This window comes from Maylandia zebra, linkage group LG2 (genome assembly GCF_041146795.1).
Source record: "Maylandia zebra isolate NMK-2024a linkage group LG2, Mzebra_GT3a, whole genome shotgun sequence".
Lineage (NCBI taxonomy): Eukaryota > Metazoa > Chordata > Actinopteri > Cichliformes > Cichlidae > Maylandia > Maylandia zebra.
The window spans coordinates 12,983,861-13,010,264 of record NC_135168.1 but is presented as its reverse complement, the minus strand read 5'-3'; the positions used below and the strand labels follow the sequence as shown (position 1 = coordinate 13,010,264).

Below are 26,404 nucleotides of genomic sequence, written 5' to 3'. Positions count from 1 at the left end.
GTGTGTATGGAGCCATTGGGTGCGGTCACTATAGCAACCAGGCTCACACCTGCCTGCTTAACGAGCTCTGCCTGCCACTCTGCCAAGATTCATCTTAAGCACTTCTCTTTCAACTGCTGCTGTGTCCACAGTGTTAAAGCCATCATTTTACCCTCAAATTGTCGCCATTATTGTTCTCTTTCCAACACCGTGTCTTTCAAAGCTCAGGCATTTAAACTTTTTAAACTGTGTGGATCAAAGTGGAGGGATCACATTTGAGTCATTCAGTGATTCAAAGAATATGACCTTTTAATATTCATTCAGATGTTTTCTGACTCTAAATGTTCTTTTCTCATTTCTTAGGGTTTTCTAATTTACAATTAAAACATTTTCAGCTTTTTTCCAACTTCTTCTTCTGTGTAACCTTCAGCTTTTAGCAGTTCAGCACTTTTGTTTTCAGGTTAAATTCGGGTTTTTTTTTTTTATCTCATTCAAGATTTTTAACTCAAAATTCAGTAATTAATTCATTTCAGTGCATACATTCAGATTCAAGCATTCACACTGCAGTTTCTTCAGAAAATGCACTTTCTAGTTCTATTTTATTCTTCCGTACGTTTTTTGAAAGCCTACTCCTTCAAAACCGTTCAACTTAGAAAAACCATTCAAACATCGTTAGATTCCTATTATTTTGGACATGACTGCTTCTATTTTTCTCATTTTTAACATTTATATTTTTAATTTTATTCAACTTTATTCAACAAAAATTTCCCATGTATTTCAATGGGGAGACCCTTCAAATTCTCATTCAACTTACTCATTTTTAAACTCTTACTACTTCCACATACATTGACATAGAGCCACCATTCAAACTTTAAAACGAAGACAAGACATTCAACTATTCAACTTGTATTTATCTTTTCAATATCTATTATACTTTTTCTTCAGTTCCAGTTTAAGTTTCATGATGTTTTTTCACCCGTTTCAAAATTTATAATGGGTGTGTATGGGACGGAATGTTGGGGCTAGAGTGAGAGAGCTCAACTGCTAGAGTGAGAGGAGCAAAAAAATTAATCTTAAAATCTTTTTTAAAACTGCTGCTGTGTCCACAGCGTTTGCTCTACAGCCGCCATTTTACCCTCAAAACGTAGCCATGGCTGTCCTCTTTCATCCAATGTGTTTACTATTGTCCTAGGTGTTATGGTTCTTTCATAAATGTCACCAATGCACAGCCTCCTCCCTCCAACTCTTCCATAGACTCTAATGTTAAAATGGCTCAGAAGGTTCGTTTGAAAATCAGAAGAGCATGGTGTCTTTCCACTGTCACCACGTCCATATAATAAGCTCCACAGGCATGAAAACTGAGAATTAGGTAGACTAGACATTGCTGTCGCTCACGGTGAAAGAATTTTGTCAATACGACTTTTACTTTTCATTTGGGAACGATTTGTTTCGGCCTGACTTTTCTGTTCATTTTAAGCAGCAAAAGTGAGGCGCATGTCTGTGTACGTGTGTATGGAGCCATTGGGTGCGGTCACTATAGCAACCAGGCTCACACCTGCCTGCTTAACGAGCTCTGCCTGCCACTGTACCAAGATTCATCTTAAGCACTTCTCTTTCAACTGCTGCTGTGTCCACAGTGTCACAGCCATCATTTTACCCTCAAATTGTCGCCATTATTGTTCTCTTTCCAACACCGTATCTTTCAAAGCTCAGGCATTTAAACTTTTTAAACTGTGTGGATCAAAGTGGAGGGATCACATTTGAGTCATTCAGTGATTCAAAGAATATGACCTTTTAATATTCATTCAGATGTTTTCTGACTCTAAATGTTCTTTTCTCATTTCTTAGGGTTTTCTAATTTACATTTAAAACATTTTCAGTTTTCTGTGTAACCTTCAGCTTTTAGCAGTTCAGCACCTTTGTTTTCAGGTTAAATTCGTTTTTTTTTTTTTTTTTTTTTTTAATCTCATTCAATATTTTTAACTCAAAATTCAGCAATTAATTCATTTCAGTGCATACATTCAGATTCAAGCATTCACACTGCAGTTTCTTCAGAAAATGCACTTTCTAGTTAGTGTGAATGCTTGAAAAGCATTCACAGTATTGTTCTTCTAATCTTTATTCTATTTTATTCTTCCGTACGTTTTTTGAAAGCCTACTCCTTCAAAACCGTTCAACTTAGAAAAACCATTCAAACATCGTTAGATTCCTATTATTTTGGACATGACTGCTTCTATTTTTCTCATTTTTAACATTTATATTTTTAATTTTATTCAACTTTATTCAACAAAAATTTCCCATGTATTTCAATGGGGAGACCCTTCAAATTCTCATTCAACTTACTCATTTTTAAACTCTTACTACTTCCACATACATTGACATAGAGCCACCATTCAAACTTTAAAACGAAGACAAGACATTCAACTATTCAACTTGTATTTATCTTTTCAATATCTATTATACTTTTTCTTCAGTTCCAGTTTAAGTTTCATGATGTTTTTTCACCCGTTTCAAAATTTATAATGGGTGTGTATGGGACGGAATGTTGGGGCTAGAGTGAGACAGCTCAACTGCTAGAGTGAGAGGAGCAAAAAAATTAATCTTAAAATCTTTTTTAAAACTGCTGCTGTGTCCGCAGCGTTTGCTCTACAGGTATGATTTTACCCTCAAAACGTAGCCATGGCTGTCCTCTTTCATCCAATGTGTTTACTATTGTACTAGGTGTTATGGTTCTTTCATAAATGTCACCAATGCACAGCCTCCTCCCTCCAACTCTTCCATAGACTCTAATGTTAAAATGGCTCAGAAGGTTCGTTTGAAAATCAGAAGAGCATGGTGTCTTTCCACTGTCACCACGTCCATATAATAAACTCCACAGACATGAAAACTGAGAATTTGGTAGACTAGACATTGCTGTCGCTCACAGTGAAAGAATTTTGTCAATACGACTTTTACTTTTCATTTGGGAACGATTTGTTTCGGCCTGACTTTTCTGTTCATTTTAAGCAGCAAAAGTGAGGTGCATGTCTGTGTGCGTGTGTATGGAGCCATTGGGTGCGGTCACTATAGCAACCAGGCTCACACCTGCCTGCTTAACGAGCTCTGCCTGCCACTCTGCCAAGATTCATCTTAAACACTTCTCTTTCAACTGCTGCTGTGTCCACAGTGTTAAAGCCATCATTTTACCCTCAAAACGTCGCCATCATTGTTCTTTTTCCAACATCTTGTCTTTCAAAGCTCAGAGATGTAAACTTTTTAAACTGTGTGGGTCCAAGTGGAGGGATCACATTTTAGTCATTCAGTGATTCAAAGAATATGACCTTTTAATATTCTTTCAGATGTTTTCTGATTCTAAATGTTCTTTTCTCATTTCTTAGGGTTTTCTAATTTACAATTAAAACATTTTCAGCTTTTTTCCAACTCCTTCTTCTGTGTAACCTTCAGCTTTTAGCAGTTCAGCACTGTTGTTTTCAGGTTAAATTCGGGTTTTTTTTTTTATCTCATTCAAGATTTTTAACTTAGAATTCAGCAATTAATTCATTTCAGTGCATACATTCAGATTCAAGCATTCACACTGCAGTTTCTTCAGAAAATGCACTTTCTAGTTAGTGTGAATGCTTGAAAAGCATTCACAGTATTGTTCTTCTAATCTTTATTCTATTTTATTCTTCCGTACGTTTTTTGAAAGCCTACTCCTTCAAAACCGTTCAACTTAGAAAAACCATTCAAACATCGTTAGATTCCTATTATTTTGGACATGACTGCTTCTATTTTTCTCATTTTTAACATTTATATTTTTAATTTTATTCAACTTTATTCAACAAAAATTTCCCATGTATTTCAATGGGGAGACCCTTCAAATTCTCATTCAACTTACTCATTTTTAAACTCTTACTACTTCCACATACATTGACATAGAGCCACCATTCAAACTTTAAAACGAAGACAAGACATTCAACTATTCAACTTGTATTTATCTTTTCAATATCTATTATACTTTTTCTTCAGTTCCAGTTTAAGTTTCATGATGTTTTTTCACCCGTTTCAAAATTTATAATGGGTGTGTATGGGACGGAATGTTGGGGCTAGAGTGAGACAGCTCAACTGCTAGAGTGAGAGGAGCAAAAAAATTAATCTTAAAATCTTTTTTAAAACTGCTGCTGTGTCCGCAGCGTTTGCTCTACAGGTATGATTTTACCCTCAAAACGTAGCCATGGCTGTCCTCTTTCATCCAATGTGTTTACTATTGTACTAGGTGTTATGGTTCTTTCATAAATGTCACCAATGCACAGCCTCCTCCCTCCAACTCTTCCATAGACTCTAATGTTAAAATGGCTCAGAAGGTTCGTTTGAAAATCAGAAGAGCATGGTGTCTTTACACTGTCACCACGTCCATATAATAAACTCCACAGGCATGAAAACTGAGAATTCAGTAGACTAGAAGCTGCTGTCGCTCACGGTGAAAGAATTTCGTCAATACGACTTGTACTTTTCATATGGGAAAAATTTGTTTCGGCCTGACTTTTCTGTTCATTTTAAGCAGCAAAAGTGAGGTGCATGTCTGTGTCGTGTGTATGGAGCCATTGGGTGTAGTCACTATAGCAACCAGGCTCACACCTGCCTGCTTAACGAGCTCTCTCTCACTCTGCCAAGGTTAAACCTAAAAATGTTAGATTGTAGTAAGATTAACTTTTTCAATAGTACAATAAGACAGATTTGACAGGGTTTTGCCACAGATTAATAGTTTTTCAGTAGTTAGTATATGCCAACTAAGTAGAGCATTGTGATTGGCACAAAGGTTTTTCAGATCTGGGCAGTTGGAGTCAGTTGATGACTTCAAAATCATCCTTTCTGACTGGATAATTAAAGCTCTCAGCATCTATCGGTCTTTAGTTAATTTTCCCACCTTTTAACTAACGTTTAACTAATCTAATCTCATTTAATGTCTTTGTTTATAGTCTGTATAGTTTATCTCCCCACGAATACACTCAAAGTAGTCTTAAAATAAAACCCACAAAACAGTTCAAGATTTAATACTTTTTATTTGCTCATTTAATGCCAGTTGCCCTGTTTTTCTGTATGTCACTCATTCGCTTATACTTGGGCAAAAAGGACCAATTTGTACACTAGTATATACCCTAGTAAGCTATAGTACTTTTTACTTTGGGAAGGTACCATCTGTGCAGTCTGCAATTTTGTTGAAGAAAGATGTTGAATCTATTTAATATTTCTTGAAAAATTATTGATTTCTGTGCATTTTTTTTCACACTGCATCAAATTAAGGTTGATTACGTCGATTAAGCATCATGAGGTGGAGCGTGAGGGGTGGTTCCCTATTTTTTATTTATTAGTGTGAATGCTTGAAAAGCATTCACAGTATTGTTCTTCTAATCTTTATTAGTGTGAATGCTTGAAAAGCATTCACAGTATTGTTCTTCTAATCTTTATTAGTGTGAATGCTTGAAAAGCATTCACAGTATTGTTCTTCGAATCTTTATTCTATTTTATTATATTTTATTATTATGGATTCCGTACGTTTTTTGTACTCTATCTCCTTCAAAACCGTTCAACTTAGAAAAACCATTCAAACACCATTAGATTCCTATTCTTTTGGACATGACTGCTTCTATTTTTCTCATTTATAACATTTATATTTTTAATTTTATTCAACTTTTTTCAACAAAAATTTCCCATGTATTTCAATGGGGAGACCCTTCAAATTCTCATTCAACTTACTCATTTTTAAACTGTATCTACTTCCACATACGTTGACATAGAGCCACCATTCAAACTTTAAAACGAAGACAAGACATTCAACTATTCAACTTGTATTTATCTTTTCAATATCTATTATACTTTTTCTTCAGTTCCAGTTTAAGTTTCATGATGTTTTTTCACCCGTTTCAGAGTTTATAATGGGTGTGTATGGGACGGAATGTTGGGGCTAGAGTGAGGCAGCTCAACTGCTAGAGTGAGAGGAGCAAAAAAATTAATCTTAAAATCTTTTTTAAAACTGCTGCTGTGTCCGCAGCGTTTGCTCTACAGGTATGATTTTACCCTCAAAACGTAGCCATGGCTGTCCTCTTTCATCCAATGTGTTTACTATTGTACTAGGTGTTATGGTTCTTTCATAAATGTCACCAATGCACAGCCTCCTCCCTCCAACTCTTCCATAGACTCTAATGTTAAAATGGCTCAGAAGGTTCGTTTGAAAATCAGAAGAGCATGGTGTCTTTCCACTGTCACCACGTCCATATAATAAACTCCACAGGCATGAAAACTGAGAATTAGGTAGACTAGACATGGCTGTCGCTCACAGTGAAAGAATTTTGTCAATACGACATGTACTTTTCATTTGGGAGCGATTTGTTTGGGCCTGACTTTTCTGTTCATTTTAAGCAGCAAAAGTGAGGCGCATGTCTGTGTACGTGTGTATGGAGCCATTGGGTGCGGTCACTATAGCAACCAGGCTCACACCTGCCTGCTTAACGAGCTCTCTCTCTCTCTCTGCCAAGATTCATCTTAAACACTTCTCTTTCAACTGCTGCTGTGTCCACAGTGTTAAAGCCATCATTTTACCCTCAAAACGTCGCCATCGTTGTTCTTTTTCCAACATCTTGTCTTTCAAAGCTCAGAGATGTAAACTTTTTAAACTGTGTGGGTCCAAGTGGAGGGATCACATTTTAGTCATTCAGTGATTCAAAGAATATGACCTTTTAATATTCATTCAGATGTTTTCTGACTCTAAATGTTCTTTTCTCATTTCTTAGGTTTTTCTAATTTACAATTAAAACATTTTCAGCTTTTTTCCAACTTCTTCTGTGTAACCTTCAGCTTTTAGCAGTTCAGCACCTTTGTTTTCAGGTTAAATTCGTTTTTTTTTTTTTTTTTTTTTTTTTTAAATCTCATTCAATATTTTTAACTCAAAATTCAGCAATTAATTCATTTCAGTGCATACATTCAGATTCAAGCATTCACACTGCAGTTTCTTCAGAAAATGCACTTTCTAGTATTTTATTATTATGGATTCCGTACGTTTTTTGTAATCCTATAACTTCAAAACCGTTCAACTTAGAAAAACCATTCAAACACCGTTAGATTCCTATTCTTTTGGACAACACTGCTTCTATTTTTCATATTTTTAACATTTATATTTTTAATTTTATTCAACTTTATTCAACAAAAATTTATAATGTATTTCAATGGGGAGACCCTTCAAATCCTCATTCAACTTACTCATTTTTAAACTCTTACTACTTCCACATACATTGACATAGAGCCACCATTCCAACTTTAAAACGAAGACAAGACATTCAACTATTCAACTTGTATTTATCTTTTCAATATCTATTATACTTTTTCTTCAGTTCCAGTTTAAGTTTCATGATGTTTTTTCACCCGTTTCAGAGTTTATAATGGGTGTGTATGGGACGGAATGTTGGGGCTAGAGTGAGACAGCTCAACTGCTAGAGTGAGAGGAGCAAAAAAATTAATCTTAAAATCTTTTTTAAAACTGCTGCTGTGTCCACAGCGTTTGCTCTACAGCCGCCATTTTACCCTCAAAACGTAGCCATCGCTGTCCTCTTTCATCCAATGTGTTTACTATTGTCCTAGGTGTTATGGTTCTTTCATAAATGTCACCAATGCACAGCCTCCTCCCTCCAACTCTTCCATAGACTCTAATGTTAAAATGGCTCAGAAGGTTCGTTTGAAAATCAGAAGAGCATGGTGTCTTTCCACTGTCACCACGTCCATATAATAAGCTCCACAGGCATGAAAACTGAGAATTAGGTAGACTAGACATTGCTGTCGCTCACGGTGAAAGAATTTTGTCAATACGACATGTACTTTTCATTTGGGAGCGATTTGTTTCGGCCTGACTTTTCTGTTCATTTTAAGCAGCAAAAGTGAGGCGCATGTCTGTGTACGTGTGTATGGAGCCCTTGGGTGCAGTCACTATAGCAACCAGGCTCACACCTGCCTGCTTAACGAGCTCTGCCTGCCACTGTACCAAGATTCATCTTAAGCACTTCTCTTTCAACTGCTGCTGTGTCCACAGTGTTACAGCCATCATTTTACCCTCAAATTGTCACCATTATTGTTCTCTTTCCAACACCGTATATTTCAAAGCTCAGGCATTTAAACTTTTTAAACTGTGTGGATCAAAGTGGAGGGATCACATTTGAGTCATTCAGTGATTCAAAGAATATGACCTTTTAATATTCATTCAGATGTTTTCTGACTCTAAATGTTCTTTTCTCATTTCTTAGGGTTTTATAATTTACATTTAAAACATTTTCAGTTTTTTTCCAACTCCTTCTGTGTAACCTTCAGCTTTTAGCAGTTCAGCACCTTTGTTTTCAGGTTAAATTCGTTTTTTTTTAATCTCATTCAATATTTTTAACTCAAAATTCAGCAATTAATTCATTTCAGTGCATACATTCAGATTCAAGCATTCACACTGCAGTTTCTTCAGAAAATGCACTTTCTAGTTCTATTTTATTCTTCCGTACGTTTTTTGAAAGCCTACTCCTTCAAAACCGTTCAACTTAGAAAAACCATTCAAACATCGTTAGATTCCTATTATTTTGGACATGACTGCTTCTATTTTTCTCATTTTTAACATTTATATTTTTAATTTTATTCAACTTTATTCAACAAAAATTTCCCATGTATTTCAATGGGGAGACCCTTCAAATTCTCATTCAACTTACTCATTTTTAAACTCTTACTACTTCCACATACATTGACATAGAGCCACCATTCAAACTTTAAAACGAAGACAAGACATTCAACTATTCAACTTGTATTTATCTTTTCAATATCTATTATACTTTTTCTTCAGTTCCAGTTTAAGTTTCATGATGTTTTTTCACCCGTTTCAAAATTTATAATGGGTGTGTATGGGACGGAATGTTGGGGCTAGAGTGAGACAGCTCAACTGCTAGAGTGAGAGGAGCAAAAAAATTAATCTTAAAATCTTTTTTAAAACTGCTGCTGTGTCCGCAGCGTTTGCTCTACAGGTATGATTTTACCCTCAAAACGTAGCCATGGCTGTCCTCTTTCATCCAATGTGTTTACTATTGTACTAGGTGTTATGGTTCTTTCATAAATGTCACCAATGCACAGCCTCCTCCCTCCAACTCTTCCATAGACTCTAATGTTAAAATGGCTCAGAAGGTTCGTTTGAAAATCAGAAGAGCATGGTGTCTTTACACTGTCACCACGTCCATATAATAAACTCCACAGGCATGAAAACTGAGAATTCAGTAGACTAGAAGCTGCTGTCGCTCACGGTGAAAGAATTTCGTCAATACGACTTGTACTTTTCATATGGGAAAAATTTGTTTCGGCCTGACTTTTCTGTTCATTTTAAGCAGCAAAAGTGAGGTGCATGTCTGTGTCGTGTGTATGGAGCCATTGGGTGCAGTCACTATAGCAACCAGGCTCACACCTGCCTGCTTAACGAGCTCTCTCTCACTCTGCCAAGGTTAAACCTAAAAATGTTAGATTGTAGTAAGATTAACTTTTTCAATAGTACAATAAGACAGATTTGACAGGGTTTTGCCACAGATTAATAGTTTTTCAGTAGTTAGTATATGCCAACTAAGTAGAGCATTGTGATTGGCACAAAGGTTTTTCAGATCTGGGCAGTTGGAGTCAGTTGATGACTTCAAAATCATCCTTTCTGACTGGATAATTAAAGCTCTCAGCATCTATCGGTCTTTAGTTAATTTTCCCACCTTTTAACTAACGTTTAACTAATCTAATCTCATTTAATGTCTTTGTTTATAGTCTGTATAGTTTATCTCCCCACGAATACACTCAAAGTAGTCTTAAAATAAAACCCACAAAACAGTTCAAGATTTAATACTTTTTATTTGCTCATTTAATGCCAGTTGCCCTGTTTTTCTGTATGTCACTCATTCGCTTATACTTGGGCAAAAAGGACCAATTTGTACACTAGTATAGTGTATTTTTTCCCTCTATCTCTCTATGTCTGTCACACACAGAGACCAACACACAGACATGTATATGCTCATTATTGCTGTTCAAACTGATGGTCAAATTTCCAAGCACCACCTGAACGCCTCATCTGTTTTTAACCTATCACTGGACCAACTGTCGTCATTCCGCTTTGCTCTCTGCTGTGGTAAGTACAGTACACTCAGTACTGCAGTGTTTTATTTTTATGATGGAAAAAATACATGTTTGACATTTAAACTCACATATCAAGTCCAACAGAGTTAAAAACAATTCAAAGAAGAAAGAAAGAAAAAAGAATAACCTTCGCTATCATTTATATACGTTTATTACGTTTTGCTGTTAGCAGCAGTGCTAACGCTAGCTTCAATGCTAATGCTAGCAACAATGCTAACGCTAGCTATAGTGCTAACACTACCCTTAGCAGTTGTTAACTGACAAAAATAATATTCCTGTGATATTTCTTGCCGGTCAGTGAGACAAAAGTAAGAAATTAGCTTTATTATTGCCATTGTGGCTCAGTTTTAACAGTAAGAGTGCTAGCGCTAGCAGCATTGCTAGCGCTAGCAGCATTGCTAACGCTAGCTGCAATGCTAACGCTAGCTGCAATGCTAACGCTAGCTGCAATGCTAACGCTAGCTGCAATGCTAACACTAACTGAAGTGCTAATGCTAGCCGGAATGCTAGCGCTAGCAGCAATGCTAAGGCTAGTAACAGTCTAACAGTAGCCTTACATAAGTGGCAATACTTCAGTTAACTAGTTTGAATTGTAAAATGACTGCTGTATCAGCTGGTGTGCTATATTACTCTATAATTACCCTGCTGACTAGAAGTTCAGTGTATCATGTCGTGTGGGCTTTGTATTTCTGTTAGTCTGATAACACTGTACAGACAACTAACGTATTATTTCTCGTTTCTTTCAGGAACCTGACTGACACTGTGCTTTGCCTGGTAGGTGTGCACATACCGTAAGAGAAGTAGACCAAAATAAAAAAATAATATGACTAATATAAGCTGTAAAGTGATGGGTTCAAACTTTGTGCTAGACCTTTTAAACACAATTTTATAATAAATACACATAAGTGCAGCTTAACAATTGGGCTAAAATATTTTTTTCGTACATTTTTGTAGTCACACTACATGTGATTAATTAATGATTCACTCAATCATATTTGTATTTAAAAATATTATTGCTGAATTTAATTAAATATTTATTCTTTTAAAAAGTGCCCAATTATGCAACTTTTTGCACATGGCAGCCGACAACAGTTTAGCTTGAATATTTGTTTTGTCCTTTTGCAGTAGTCACATTTAGTTCATACAATTACCATGTGATATAATTTTAATAAAATTATTTTTTTTTCTTGTTTTTTGTTCAGAGTGTGTAGAAGAAGAAGAACAAGGACCAGATCTCCAGTCTTCTCTCTCACATCCCAACCCCCCAACCCCTCTATCCTCTGTCCTGCTCCACCTATTGTCTCTGCCTTCTTTCCATCTGTATTTCACTCTGTGGTTTGTGAGAAATTTTGCCAAACCAACAATCCTTTTGCGGTTTGATTTAAAGCCGTGTCTCTCCTGCTCTGTCTGTTCTCTCTGCTAAATTTTCTCTCTACCTGTTTTTCACTCTTGGCTTGCTGCTGAAAAACGCCAAGCCAACAAAGCAATAAAGAGTGCATATTTTGCCTCAACCTATGAACAAACTGAACAAACAAAGAAAAATCTGCGGTTTGATTTAAAGCCGTGTCTCTCCTGCTCTGCCTGTTCTCACTGCTAAATTTTCTCTCTACCTGTTTTTCACTCTTGGCTTGCTGCTGAAAAACGCCAAGCCATTAAAGCAATAAAGAGTGCATATATTGCCTCTACCTGAGAACAAACTGAACAAACAAAGAAAACTAATTCACGGTTTGATTGTGATTTCCCAGCCGTGTCTCTCCTGCTCTGCCTGTTCTCTCTTCTAAATTTTCTCTCTACCTGTTTTTCACTCTTGGCTTGCTGCTGAAAAATGCCAAGCCAATAAAGAGAGTGCATAATATTCTCTCAACTGAAGAACAAACTGTCAAACGAAAGACAACTGTTTAAGACAAATAAAAACTGAAATATAAAAACAAAGACAACATCTCCTGGTGTGTGCCACTCTTATCTTGTGAACATATTTTCTAAAGACTAAGAAACACTTGCAGGTGTGTGAAAATGCCAAGGAAGCAGAAAAAGTCACAAGCTGCAAAACAACGCTGGAAAAAGTTTCATGAGTTTCACAAAGTACCAACATGTGAACAAGCTGAGTTTGATTTTCCTCAGAGCTCTGCAGAAGACAGTGTGTCTACAAAGACCAATTCTGACAGTGTCAAACAGGCAGGTCAACATGTTCCTGCACATGTACAACAGGTATCTTATGCTGATGCTGTAAAGAGTGGACTGCAGCATAAAGTTAATGAACAACATGAGGTGTCATGTAACCCACAGGTGGGTTATGCTGATTTTTTGAAAAGAGGCTGTCACAGTGATGTGGCAGGACCATCTCATGCAGAAAGAGTGAACCTTGAAAACCAGCCCTCTGTTATACATGTCTGTGCATCTCGCAGCCAGGCTCATCCTAAATATGGAGACTCTAGAAACAAGCAGTGCACATGTAACTCACTCACATTTCTTGCTTTCCTTCATGAGAATGAAAACATGACTACAGCTGACCTTAATCTGGTCTTGGATAAAGGTGATGTGATGTACAAAGAGGTCAAGAAAAGATTTCCTAAAAATATTCATTTGGCTACCGATGAGCTGCCAGACAAAGTTGATGCTCGCAGGTCTATGTATCATGTCAACATGACACAGCCTTCCCGGTATGGGACATTTGAAGAACCTCCAGAGGAGGCAGTAGATACCTTTCTCAGCTTAGAAGCAGGACTGAGCTGCCTGTTGTCAGATGTGCAGTATGCCTTACTGATTATGAGTGGATTGTGTATCGCAGTGTTCAGATCCACATCAGGCAAATATGGTTTCTTTGACCCACACTCCAGAACACCCAGTGGTCTTCCTCTACTACTACAGTCACGTAATCGTGGTACAGCTGTGATGCTGAAATTCACACTCCTCAGTGACATGATTAAGAGGCTACAAGATTCTTATGAAATGATGGAGATATCACCCTCTTGTAACTATGAACTGAAGCCTGTGCAGTTCTACAGTATGAGCACAGTCAACCTGAGTGATACTATCACAGACACAGTCTGCAGACCAACAGCTTCCACTGCTGTGGCACCTACTCACTCTGATACAACTGTTGATGAAGCAAACTCCTCTACTCCAAGGAGAAACACAACCACTGATCCGACTGAAAATATCTTTTGTCAAATGTCCATTTGTACGCCACTGGTGAAACAAAAAGAAGTCCACGTGACTCAGTTCACATCATATGAAGATCAGAATGAACCTCCTAATATACCCACTGAACAACTATGCAGTGAATTAAGTTTCCTTCCATCAAGTGATGCTTTTTCATGTCAATCAAATGCTGCAATAAAAAATGTTGCTGCCTGTGATGTTTCTGATATAGTTTTACAAAAACTGAAAAAAGTTAATAAACAACAAAGGCAAAAAATGAGAAGAAGATTAATGGCATCAGAGAAACCCAGAAATAAGAGAAAAGAAAACCAAAAAAGGAAAGAACGACAAAAGTATGCTTCAAATAAAAATTACAAAGAAAAGAAAAAATCTTGCACAAGCGAGGCATATAAAAACAATCCTGAAGTCAGACAGAAAAAACAACAGTATATGAAAAGATGTTACCATGCGAATGCAGAATTCAGACAGAAACAACAACAGTATGTTAAAAGACGTTACTGTGAGAATGCTAAAGTTAGACAAAAACAAAAACAATATATAAAAAGACGTTACTATGAGAATACTGATTTCAGAGAGGAGAAAAAAAGCTACATCACTAAAAGGTATCGAGAAAACTTTGAATTCAGAGAGAGACAGAGACAACTGATGAAACAACTAATGCGAGACAGGTATCAAAGTAATCTTGCATTTAGGATTATGCACAACATGAGATGTGCCATGAAAATAAAAAGGAAATACAGATGGGTGAACAGACAAACCCAAGAGAGTGACAACAGTGTGATTAACGAGGCCATATCTGTGTTCAAATCACAAATCAAAGTTGGACCATCATACCCATGTACTGTATGCTTCAAGGCTTCATTTCCAAACCAAGTACGACCCTGCAGAAGGTCAAATTATGTCAAAAACCCACATGTGGTTGCAACATGTTTGACAGGAAGGTTTGTTCATGTTTGTGATGAAAACTGCAGAAATGAGCAGTGCAATGTTCCCGATGAGAGAAAGAGAGAGTGGATTTGTCACACCTGCCACGATCATCTTAAAAATGGATTCATGCCAGCACTTGCTGTTGCCAATACACTGGAGCTTGCTGATATTCCACCTGAACTGTCTGATCTCAACATACTGGAGAGACATCTCATAGCCAAGTGCATACCATTTGCCAAGATCATTCCTCTTCCCAAAGGCAGACAAAGAGCAATTAGAGGAAATGTGGTCTGTGTCCCATCCGAGGTACAGGAAACTGTTGAAGCATTGCCTCGATTGAGAATTAATTCTCAGGTCATGAGAATAAAACTGAAGAGACGCTTGTCTTACAAAGGTCATCAGCTGTTTCAGACTGTAAGCTGGTCTAAACTTGTGCAAGCACTGCATAAACTCAAGCAGATTCACCCACAGTATAAGGATGTGAGCATCAGAGATGATGCTGAGCTGTGTGATCCAACACTTCCTGATGAAGATGAGGAGGAGGAGGAGGATGAAAACATGAATGAGGACGATTATGATGAGGCTGATTTAATGGAAATTGACAGCTGTGAGAAAAATGCACTGAGTGAAGCACAAAATAAAAATGAACAGGACATTGACACGTTACCCTGTGATGGTGAACAATCGCATGAACAGATGAGAGATTATTCAGAGCAAGCAGATGGACTGACTAATGGTGGTTTTGCACTCGAGTCCTGTTTGCAGCCCCCTGATGTGGCTGAGGAGATATTATGTTTCAGTGAAGGAATCTACTCTGTTGCTCCTGCAGAGAGAAACAATCCAATAAGTTTTTTCAAAACACCTAAACTGGAGGCCATGGCCTTCCCTGTGCAGTTTCCTACAGGCCAAAACACACTTGATGAAAGAAGGCTGATCAAAGTATCCCCCAGTGGGTATTTCAAATCAAGACTTTTCTGCATTGATGATCGTTTTGCCAAAGACACAAACTATTTGTTCTTTGCACAGTTTGTGACTGAAATACACTTGGCTACATCCAGCATGACAGTACAGTTAAGGAAGGCAAAGCCTCTGACCAGAGATGGTAGAAAAATAACCTCAGGCATGTTACAAGATAAACATGAGGTGGAGAAACTGGTGCGAAATAAAGATGCAGTGAGATTCATGCAGCCTCTGAGAGGAACCCCAGCCTATTGGGAGAAAACAACAAGAGATCTTTTTGCCATGATCAGACAGTTGGGAACTCCCACGTTCTTTTGCACATTTTCAGCTGCTGAAATGCGCTGGCCTGAAGTGATCGAGGCAATAACAAGGCAGCAAGGTGAACAAGTGAATTTTGAAGGACTCGACTGGTCAGCAAAGTGTGACATCCTGAGAAGCAATCCTGTCACAACAATGCGCATGTTTGACAAGAGAGTTGAAGCATTATTCAGAGATTTACTCTTATCTCCCGCAGAGCCACTTGGCAAAGTCATTGACTACTTTTACAGAGTTGAGTTTCAGCACAGAGGAAGCCCACACATACACTGCCTCCTGTGGGTAGAAGGTGCTCCTGTGTTTGAGGAGGATGATGAGCAAACTGTTCTTGATTTTATAAACAAATACATCACAGCTCAGCTGCCTGATCCACATAAACAACCTGAACTGTACAAAAAAGTAACAGAAGTGCAAAAACACAGTAAGAACCACACAAAGACGTGCTTTAGGAGTTTAAGCTCCGGGTGCCGTTTTGGTTTTCCCAAACCACCCTGCAATGAGACAATGATCACAAGACCCAGTGAGGATGATGCACTGGAAGTAGAAACGGCAAAGAACAAGCTCAGACCACTGAACCAGCTGCTGAATGAACCTGAAACTGCTTCCATGAGTTTAGAGCAGCTCTTGGAAAGATGCAAGTTGACACATGCAGAATATGAGAGATACCTGAATAAAATGAACATGAGGAGTACGATCATACTAAAGCGTGATCCAAAAGACTCTTGGATAAACGGCTATAATCCACATCTGCTTGAAGCCTGGAACAGTAATATCGACATAAGCTTTGTTTTAGATGCTTTTGGTGCTGCAAATTATTTAATGAAATATATATCAAAAAAAGAGGGCGGGCTATCTGAGTACCTGAAAACTGTCATTGAGAACTCCCATAAAGACAGTGTAAATGAGTGCGATGAAATGAGAGCCGTCATGCAGGCATATTCAAAGAAGCGAGAGATCAGTGCACAGGAGTGTGTTGCTCGTGCATGTGGTCTTCACATGAAGCAATGCTCACGTGCTGTAATATTCATTCCAACTGATGATAATCCTGTGAAAATGAGTCGTCCCCTGTCAGTTCTGGACAACACAACACCTGAGTCTTCCAATGTTTGGATGACATCTTTGAATGACAAATACAAAGCCAGACCTGAAACATCAGAGTATGAGGAGATGTGCATGGCAGACTTTGCTGCTACTTGCAGGATTGTCTATGGCCAACAGAAAAAAGGTAAAGATGTTTTGCCCCTTCTCAATGAGATGGGGTTTGTGCAAAGGCGCAAAAACAATAAGCCTGCTATCATCAGATTTCACCGCTGCTCACAAGAAAAACATCCAGAGCAATATTACGGAAGACTGCTTAAACTGTACCTTCCTCATCGTTCAGACCACGAACTGAAAACACCATCGTTGCCAACCTATCAGGCTTTCTATGGTGCTGGCTGTGTACAGCTACCAGGTACTGACCATCTTGAGTACGTGCAACACATTGTCAAAAGAAACAGAGAAAAATATGAGAAAAACAGTGAGGAGATCGAGAGCGCTGTTGAGGAATATGAGCAGAACAGAGGTGTGACTGACGAATGGTGTAATCTGGCACCTGAATCAGATCTCGTAAGGTTGCCACTTGTTGAACAAGAAAGAGAGCGAGACAATGAAAATGAACAGGAAGATGTGCCCGACTACAGCCGTCAGGCTGATGCTTCAACAGAAGTCAGAGCCATCAGGGAACCCCCTGCTATTGATCCCACATTGTTACGTCAGATGTTTCAGAATCTGAACAAGAAGCAAGCCTGCATATTTTATGCAGTTAGAGACTGGTGCATTAAAAGAGTCTGTGCTCTAAATCCAGAGCAGTTTTTCTTTTATATTAATGGTGGTGCTGGAACAGGAAAATCACATCTTATCAAATGCATCTACTCAGAAGCATCTAAGATACTGAGCAAAGTGCCCAGATATGCAGACGACGTTGACATATCAAAACCCACTGTCCTGTTAACTGCTTTCACTGGGACTGCAGCTTTTAACATTTCTGGAACAACACTGCATTCTCTTCTCAAGCTGCCTAGAAGCTTAAAACCTCCCATTCAGGGACTTGGCAATCAGCTGGATGAAGTCAGATCAGAACTTTTGAATGCTGAAATAATCGTCATTGACGAAGTGTCTATGGTGTCAAGACATCTGTTTGCATATGTAGATGCAAGACTCAAACAGATCAAAGGGACTCGGAGACCCTTTGGAGGCATGTCAGTCATTGCTGTCGGAGACTTCTATCAGCTACCCCCAGTGCGACAGTCTAAACCTCTCTGTGTGCACGACCCGTCTGAGATCGACCTGTGGCGGGAGCATTTTCAGATGATCACTCTGACTGAGATTATGCGTCAGAAAGATGATGTTGTCTTTGCAGAGATGCTGAACAGAATTCGTGTGAAAGGAAAGTTGGATGAGCTTTGCGAAGCAGATAGAAATTTGTTGTCACAGGCCATAACTGAACCAGCCCATTGTCCAACTGATGCGTTGCACATTTTTGCAACTAATAAAGAAGTGGATGCACACAACTCTGCAACACTGGCTCTGCTCCACACTCATATCATTGACATCCATGCAGATGATTATAGAAAAGATCCTAGAACTGGCAGAATGGCACTTCAAGACAGACCATTGAAAGGAGGTAAAAACGAGTTACCAGACACACTGAAAGTTGCAGAAGGAGCTCGTGTCATGCTCACCAGAAACATTGACATACAAAATGGTTTGGTTAATGGAGCTTTTGGAATACTACTTAGAGTAGTTCACTCTGAAAACGACCAACACATCATCAAGCTTGGACTTAAAATGGATAATGAGACATCTGGAAAGAATAACCGCACACCAGCAGACGACATGGTGTACATTGAGAGAGCAGAGGAGAATCTGAAGCAGAAAGGAGTGGTACGAAGACAGTTCCCAGTGAAGCTGGCCTTTGCATGTACAATACATAAGGTACAGGGTATGACAACTACATCAGCTGTTGTCTCTCTTAAGAGCATTTTTGAGCCCGGCATGGCCTACGTAGCTGTCAGTAGAGTGACGTCTCTCAGTGGACTGTATCTTCTTGATATGGAGGAGAAAAAAATATTCACCAACCCAGAAATCACTGCAGCGCTTGAGAACATGAGACAAGCCAACCTTGATGACATGATGCCTCTTCTACACGTGAGGCAAACACTGAGCAGGTCAGAGGTTTTCACCATTGTTCATCATAATACAGAGGGACTGCCAGCTCACATTAATGACATCAAAAGTCACCATGAATTGTGTCTAGCAGATGTTTTGTGCCTAACAGAAACACACCTGCGGGGCTCTTTTGTCGCAGAGAGTCTCCACTTGGAAAATTACAATTTGTTCAAACGCAACAGACACCTGTCCTACACAAACTTTCCCCAGATGGCAAACAGAAGTGGTGGTGGAGTTGCTGTTTATGTGAAAAGTGACATTCAAGTGCATGAAAAACAGTACATCCATAATGTAACTGACCTTGAATTTCTGGCTTTAAAGGTTGAAGCACCAGTCAGTGCTCTGATTGCAGTTGTATACAGACCTCCAGACTACACTCTGAGGCCATTCCTGAAAAACCTGGTAAGCCTATTAGACTCATTGGAGATCATGGACTGTCATCCCATCATAGTTTGTGGTGATTTTAATGAGAATGTTTTATCCAGTGCAAACAAACCAATCCTGGAGCTGTTTGAGTCTAGGGGATACGCACAGGTCATCACTGCCCCTACCACAGAGAAGAACACACTGCTTGACCTAATTTTCATTTCTCAGTCAGATCGATGTCTCCATTCTGGAGCCATGAAGACCTACCATAGTTACCATGACCCAGTATACTGTGTATTGTCCTGTGATGATTCATGATCTAGATCTTTGAATACAGTAAGTAATTTCTATATTTTTGAATGACTTAAGAAAGTAGAGCGATATTTAAAAGTTGACGCCCTGCATTGCAGTATAATGGTTGAATTGTTTACATAAAATACAATTACATGAATTAAGTAATGATATCAGTAAAAGATGACAATTTTATTTATTACAGAAAATCTAAAATTCACTAACAGTAACCTATAAATGTCAGAAAAATCAAATATAGCAGTTTGAAACGAACAGTGTAGGCATATCCTCTCTGCAGCCAGGCTTCAACATCCTGCCAGGCTGCCCCAGTCTCACTGTGGCTGGGAGGGAGGGAGGGTGGACCAGAGGATTGCCTACACAACACATAAATGTTCAACAGCTTCTTCATTGTTTCTGAGAGAACAATAATGACTAAAGGTTGCTTTTTAAAAAAACAAACAAACAAACAAACAAACAAACAAACAAACAAACAAACAAACCTAATTACAGCAATAATGACAGTTAAGCCACTTTATGTGTGCCTCTATTTTGAAATACTATTTACAAAAATGTTATTATTTTGGTTTGTTATAAACTTTAAACTTTTTCAAAAGTATACGATTATATTTTTGGACAAATCTTTCGATGAAACATAAATTTTTATGAGCTTTTATCATGTTTCGGCCAGTGCAATCATCAGGGTGGGTCTGGGTTGATAACTGCACATTTCTGGCCAGAAATGTTTCAGCAGTGTTACATAAGTAGTACATATGTAACACTTGCTTTCTGTTACCAGCTGATACCCTACATTTGTATAGACATTGGATGGTGTGAGGTTGGGGAGTTGAGTGTGGGGGGGGGGGGGGGGGTTACGGTGGGAGCTGAGGGGGGGGGGGTGTTAGGTTTCCTTTTTTCTTTTTCTTTTTTAAGAGAGACACAGTCCTCCTGTGTCTTCTCCAAGCTTCACATGTAAGATCCAACAGTGTGAAGCACATAGCAGCTAGAAACTGTAATGCCACAGATCAGAGAGGCTTCATCATCACCATCTTCATCGCCGTACGATCAGAGCGTGAGACTTCACATCTGGAGCACAGGAGACATTCTGTGATAAGTCCTCCTTCTAGCTTGTCCCACAAGCAGTCGGTGAGATTTACTCACAACAAAAAGGGTTAATGACATAATTTCCATGAAAACATGTATTCATTCTTTGTAAAGTGTTTAAATTGTGTTTTCACTTGACCTTAGGAGTGTTAGAGTGTATTGTAATGTCTGTACTCAGGTGTTTCCCTCTGTGATCCATCCCCATCAGAGCTGAGACACTCAGGACTGAACAGACTGCACAGTTTCTGTGACCGAGCCTCCAAAACACCTTCTTTGAAACCACTCATGATAGAAGGGCTTCATATTTGCAGCAGCACTACTACAGGTATTCAGTTTATTACAGGATGTGTTTGTTTCTTAGGACCAGCTCTGAGTGCACACTACCTAACATATACACCTTTCTGTTCATTACAAACCAACTACTCTGGATCATATGGCCAGTTGGCAGGAATGTTGCTGCAGGAAAACATCCCTGGAGATCACCATCATTGTCAGACTGACTGTGCCTCCTCTGTGCAGTGTCAAGATCCTCCCTAAATGAGTGTGTAAGTTAACATTTTCATTATTTTATTCCCTTTGACAAGACAAGTATCACTGATATTTACATTTACAACTACATATGTTCCCGTTTTCTGCTCTTCTTTTAAAGTCCTCAGCTATCCTGCTTCTGTGCTGCTTGCCACACATCAAACACTGGCCGGATGACAGGGAGGATCCACTCTGAAGTCACTGGACATGATGAGGATCATATGGGACTTCATAGTTTCACAGAAACATTGTGCTCTGTGATTACAGGTTTTAAATGGACATAATGACTGCCTCTCTCTGATCAACAGGCTAAAGGATTGTTTTCATTGTTAGTGCTCTGTACAATGTATGCTTATTTAATATTTCATCACAGAGCAAACCTTTATTTATTTAACATTTTTTTTATTTTGTTTTAATGTTGAATTAACTGTGGGGATTTTTTTAAGTGGGCACTTGGGATGTCATATGACCAGAAATGTGGTAACTGGAATTCAACAGTATGGAAGAAAAAATCTGCTGAGAACGAAACACATACAAAAACCCCCAAGAAAATTCAAATTCATTCCATGTAATCCAATCTAAAACATTTTAAACTGCTGAACAGCAACACAAACAGTGTTAAAAAACAGTGTTAACAGAATGATTATGATGATTTTGTACCAAAGTTTCAGGTCACATGGCACACCTAGTGTGTAGTGTGGGGTATCAGCTGGTAAGTATAGGTTTTTTCATATTTGTGTCCTTAGAGTTTAGATAGATAAAGCCTTGTGTATAATAATTAGTCATAACCACAACTCAAAGTCAGGGACTAACTAAATTTGGGACTTTGTGTCTGAGCCCAGGTTAAAACAATGTGTAAAAAAGCATTTAGTGGCATGGCTGAACAATGCTGTAAACTATTGATACTTATTTATCCATGTTCACAAAAAGGACTAATGTGTTTATTTGATTATTTGCATGTGTTAAACTGTGTCACCACCTTAGGCTTTCATTTGAGTTTACTCACAAATCTCTATACAGTTCTCTTTTACCACTGTGTGGATTCTGTTTACATTAAAACATAAAAAAGAATGAGTAATAAAAAGATGTGTAGACAGATCAGAAGATTAAGTAGACCGATAGAAACAGCTGTTCAGCCATGTTCTAAGAAACCAACACAATTTAAAGGTTCAGGATTGTGGTTTTAAAAGTTGAATTTTCATGTATTTCATATGTTGCTCATTATTTTTTATTTAGTTATTTAATTTAGTTATTTTTCTTTATTCTACCAGTCCTTTTCAGAAAGAAGCTGTAAAATATGACTTAAGATTTTTATGTTATTTTCTATGACATACAAAACAAATTGATGTATGTAATACTATTAAACATGATATACACATGTGTATATGTCTGAAAAACATCATGCTGTATATTAAAGTTTGTATTTTCTGCAGAATGTTTGTTCATCTTTTAAGTTCATTTCAATTAGAAGAATATGAACTTTTAATATTCATTCAGAGGTTTTCTGACTCTAAATTTTCTTTTGTCATTACTCATCTTTTTATTATTTACATTTTAAACATGCTTAGCTTTTTCCAACTTCTTCTGTGTGAACATCAGCTTTCAAAGGTTCTGCACTTTTATTTTCAGGTTAAAAATTCTGTATTTTCCAGCTCATTCAGATTTTTAACTTAACATTCAGCAATTAATTCATTTCAGTGCATACATTCAGATTCAAGCATTCACACTGCAGTTTCTTCAGAAAATGCACTTTCTAGTTAGTGTGAATGCTTGAAAAGCATTCACAGTATTGTTCTTCTAATCTTTATTATTATTATTATATTTTATTCTGTATTCCGTACGTTTTTTGTAATCCTACTCCTTCAAAACCGTTCAACTTAGAAAAACCATTCAAACACCGTTAGATTCCTATTCTTTTGGACAACACTGCTTCTATTTTTCATATTTTTAACATTTATATTTTTAATTTTATTCAACTTTATTCAACAAAAATTTATAATGTATTTCAATGGGGAGACCCTTCAAATCCTCATTCAACTTACTCATTTTAAAACTCTTACTACTTCCACATACATTGACATAGAGCCACCATTCAAACTTTAAAACGAAGACAAGACATTCAACTATTCAACTTGTATTTATCTTTTCAATATCTATTATACTTTTTCTTCAGTTCCAGTTTAAGTTTCATGATGTTTTTTCACCCGTTTCAGAGTTTATAATGGGTGTGTATGGGACGGAATGTTGGGGCTAGAGTGAGGCAGCTCAACTGCTAGAGTGAGAGGAGCAAAAAAATTAATCTTAAAATCTTTTTTAAAACTGCTGCTGTGTCCGCAGCGTTTGCTCTACAGGTATGATTTTACCCTCAAAACGTAGCCATGGCTGTCCTCTTTCATCCAATGTGTTTACTATTGTCCTAGGTGTTATGGTTCTTTCATAAATGTCACCAATGCACAGCCTCCTCCTTCCAACTCTTCCATAGACTCTAATGTTAAAATGGCTCAGAAGGTTCGTTTGAAAATCAGAAGAGCATGGTGTCTTTACACTGTCACCACGTCCATATAATAAACTCCACAGACATGAAAACTGAGAATTAGGTAGACTAGACATTGCTGTCGCTCACGGTGAAAGAATTTCGTCAATACGACTTTTACTTTTCATTTGGGAGCGATTTGTTTGGGCCTGACTTTTCTGTTCATTTTAAGCAGCAAAAGTGAGGTGCATGTCTGTGTACGTGTGTATGGAGCCCTTGGGTGCAGTCACTATAGCAACCAGGCTCACACCTGCCTGCTTAACGAGCTCTCTCTCTCACTCTGCCAAGATTCATCTTAAACACTTCTCTTTCAACTGCTGCTGTGTCCACAGTGTTAAAGCCATCATTTTACCCTCAAAACGTCGCCATCGTTGTTCTTTTTCCAACATCTTGTCTTTCAAAGCTCAGAGATGTAAACTTTTTAAACTGTGTGGGTCCAAGTGGAGGGATCACATTTTAGTCATTCAGTGATTCAAAGAATATGACCTTTTAATATTCTTTCAGATGTTTTCTGACTCTAAATGTTCTTTTCTCATTTCTTAGGTTTTTCTAATTTACAATTAAAACATTTTCAGCTTTTTTCCAACTTCTTCTTCTGTGTAACCTTCAGCTTTTAGCAGTTCAGCACTTTTGTTTTCAGGTTAAATTCGGGTTTTTGTTTTTTTTATCTCATTCAATATTTTTAACTCAAAATTCAGCAATTAATTCATTTCAGTCCATACATTCAGATTCAAGCATTCACACTGCAGTTTCTTCAGAAAATGCACTTTCTAGTTAGTGTGAATGCTTGAAAAGCATTCACAGTATTGTTCTTCTAATCTTTATTATTATATTTTATTATTTTTCCGTACGTTTTTTGAAAGCCTACTCCTTCAAAACCGTTCAACTTAGAAAAACCATTCAAACACCGTTAGATTCCTATTCTTTTGGACAACACTGCTTCTATTTTTCATATTTTTAACATTTATATTTTTAATTTTATTCAACTTTATTCAACAAAAATTTATAATGTATTTCAATGGGGAGACCCTTCAAATCCTCATTCAACTTACTCATTTTTAAACTCTTACTACTTCCACATACATTGACATAGAGCCACCATTCAAACTTTAAAACGAAGACAAGACATTCAACTATTCAACTTGTATTTATCTTTTCAATATCTATTATACTTTTTCTTCAGTTCCAGTTTAAGTTTCATGATGTTTTTTCACCCGTTTCAGAGTTTATAATGGGTGTGTATGGGACGGAATGTTGGGGCTAGAGTGAGAGAGCTCAACTGCTAGAGTGAGAGGAGCAAAAAAATTAATCTTAAAATATTTTTTAAAACTGCTGCTGTGTCCACAGCGTTTGCTCTACAGCCACCATTTTACCCTCAAAACGTAGCCATGGCTGTCCTCTTTCATCCAATGTGTTTACTATTGTCCTAGGTGTTATGGTTCTTTCATAAATGTCACCAATGCACAGCCTCCTCCCTCCAACTCTTCCATAGACTCTAATGTTAAAATGGCTCAGAAGGTTCGTTTGAAAATCAGAAGAGCATGGTGTCTTTCCACTGTCACCACGTCCATATAATAAACTCCACAGGCATGAAAACTGAGAATTCAGTAGACTAGAAGCTGCTGTCGCTCACGGTGAAAGAATTTCGTCAATACGACTTGTACTTTTCATATGGGAACGATTTGTTTCGGCCTGACTTTTCTGTTCATTTTAAGCAGCAAAAGTGAGGTGCATGTCTGTGTACGTGTGTATGGAGCCATTGGGTGCGGTCACTATAGCAACCAGGCTCACACCTGCCTGCTTAATGAGCTCTCTCTCACTCTGTGCCAAGATTCATCTTAAGCACTTCTCTTTCAACTGCTGCTGTGTCCACAGTGTCACAGCCATCATTTTACCCTCAAATTGTCGCCATTATTGTTCTCTTTCCAACACCGTATCTTTCAAAGCTCAGGCATTTAAACTTTTTAAACTGTGTGGATCAAAGTGGAGGGATCACATTTGAGTCATTCAGTGATTCAAAGAATATGACCTTTTAATATTCATTCAGATGTTTTCTGACTCTAAATGTTCTTTTCTCATTTCTTAGGGTTTTCTAATTTACATTTAAAACATTTTCAGTTTTTTTCCAACTCCTTCTTCTGTGTAACCTTCAGCTTTTAGCAGTTCAGCACCTTTGTTTTCAGGTTAAATTCGTTTTTTGTTTTTTGTTTTTAATCTCATTCAATATTTTTAACTCAAAATTCAGCAATTAATTCATTTCAGTGCATACATTCAGATTCAAGCATTCACACTGCAGTTTCTTCAGAAAATGCACTTTCTAGTTATATTTTATTATTTTTCCGTACGTTTTTTGAAAGCCTACTCCTTCAAAACCGTTCAACTTAGAAAAACCATTCAAACACCGTTAGATTCCTATTCTTTTGGACAACACTGCTTCTATTTTTCATATTTTTAACATTTATATTTTTAATTTTATTCAACTTTATTCAACAAAAATTTATAATGTATTTCAATGGGGAGACCCTTCAAATTCTCATTCAACTTCCTCCTCTTTAAACTCTTACTACTTCCACATACATTGACATAGAGCCACCATTCAAACTTTAAAACGAAGACAAGACATTCAACTATTCAACTTGTATTTATCTTTTCAATATCTATTATACTTTTTCTTCAGTTCCAGTTTAAGTTTCATGATGTTTTTTCACCCGTTTCAGAGTTTATAATGGGTGTGTATGGGACGGAATGTTGGGGCTAGAGTGAGAGAGCTCAACTGCTAGAGTGAGAGGAGCAAAAAAATTAATCTTAAAATATTTTTTAAAACTGCTGCTGTGTCCGCAGCGTTTGCTCTACAGGTATGATTTTACCCTC

At 37.6% G+C, this 26,404-nt stretch overlaps 2 long non-coding RNA genes across 2 annotated transcripts in view; both read left to right on the top strand.

The window, feature by feature from the left end:
* Positions 1-26,404, top strand: part of LOC112433374 (uncharacterized) — a 254,707-nt gene that overhangs the window by 25,250 nt on the left and 203,053 nt on the right. The gene's annotated exons all lie outside the window — the stretch shown is intronic.
* Positions 9,732-11,983, top strand: LOC143420832 (uncharacterized). The gene is made up of 2 exons (XR_013100566.1): positions 9,732-10,914; positions 11,343-11,983. It is a non-coding gene; the product is annotated as an uncharacterized LOC143420832 (long non-coding RNA).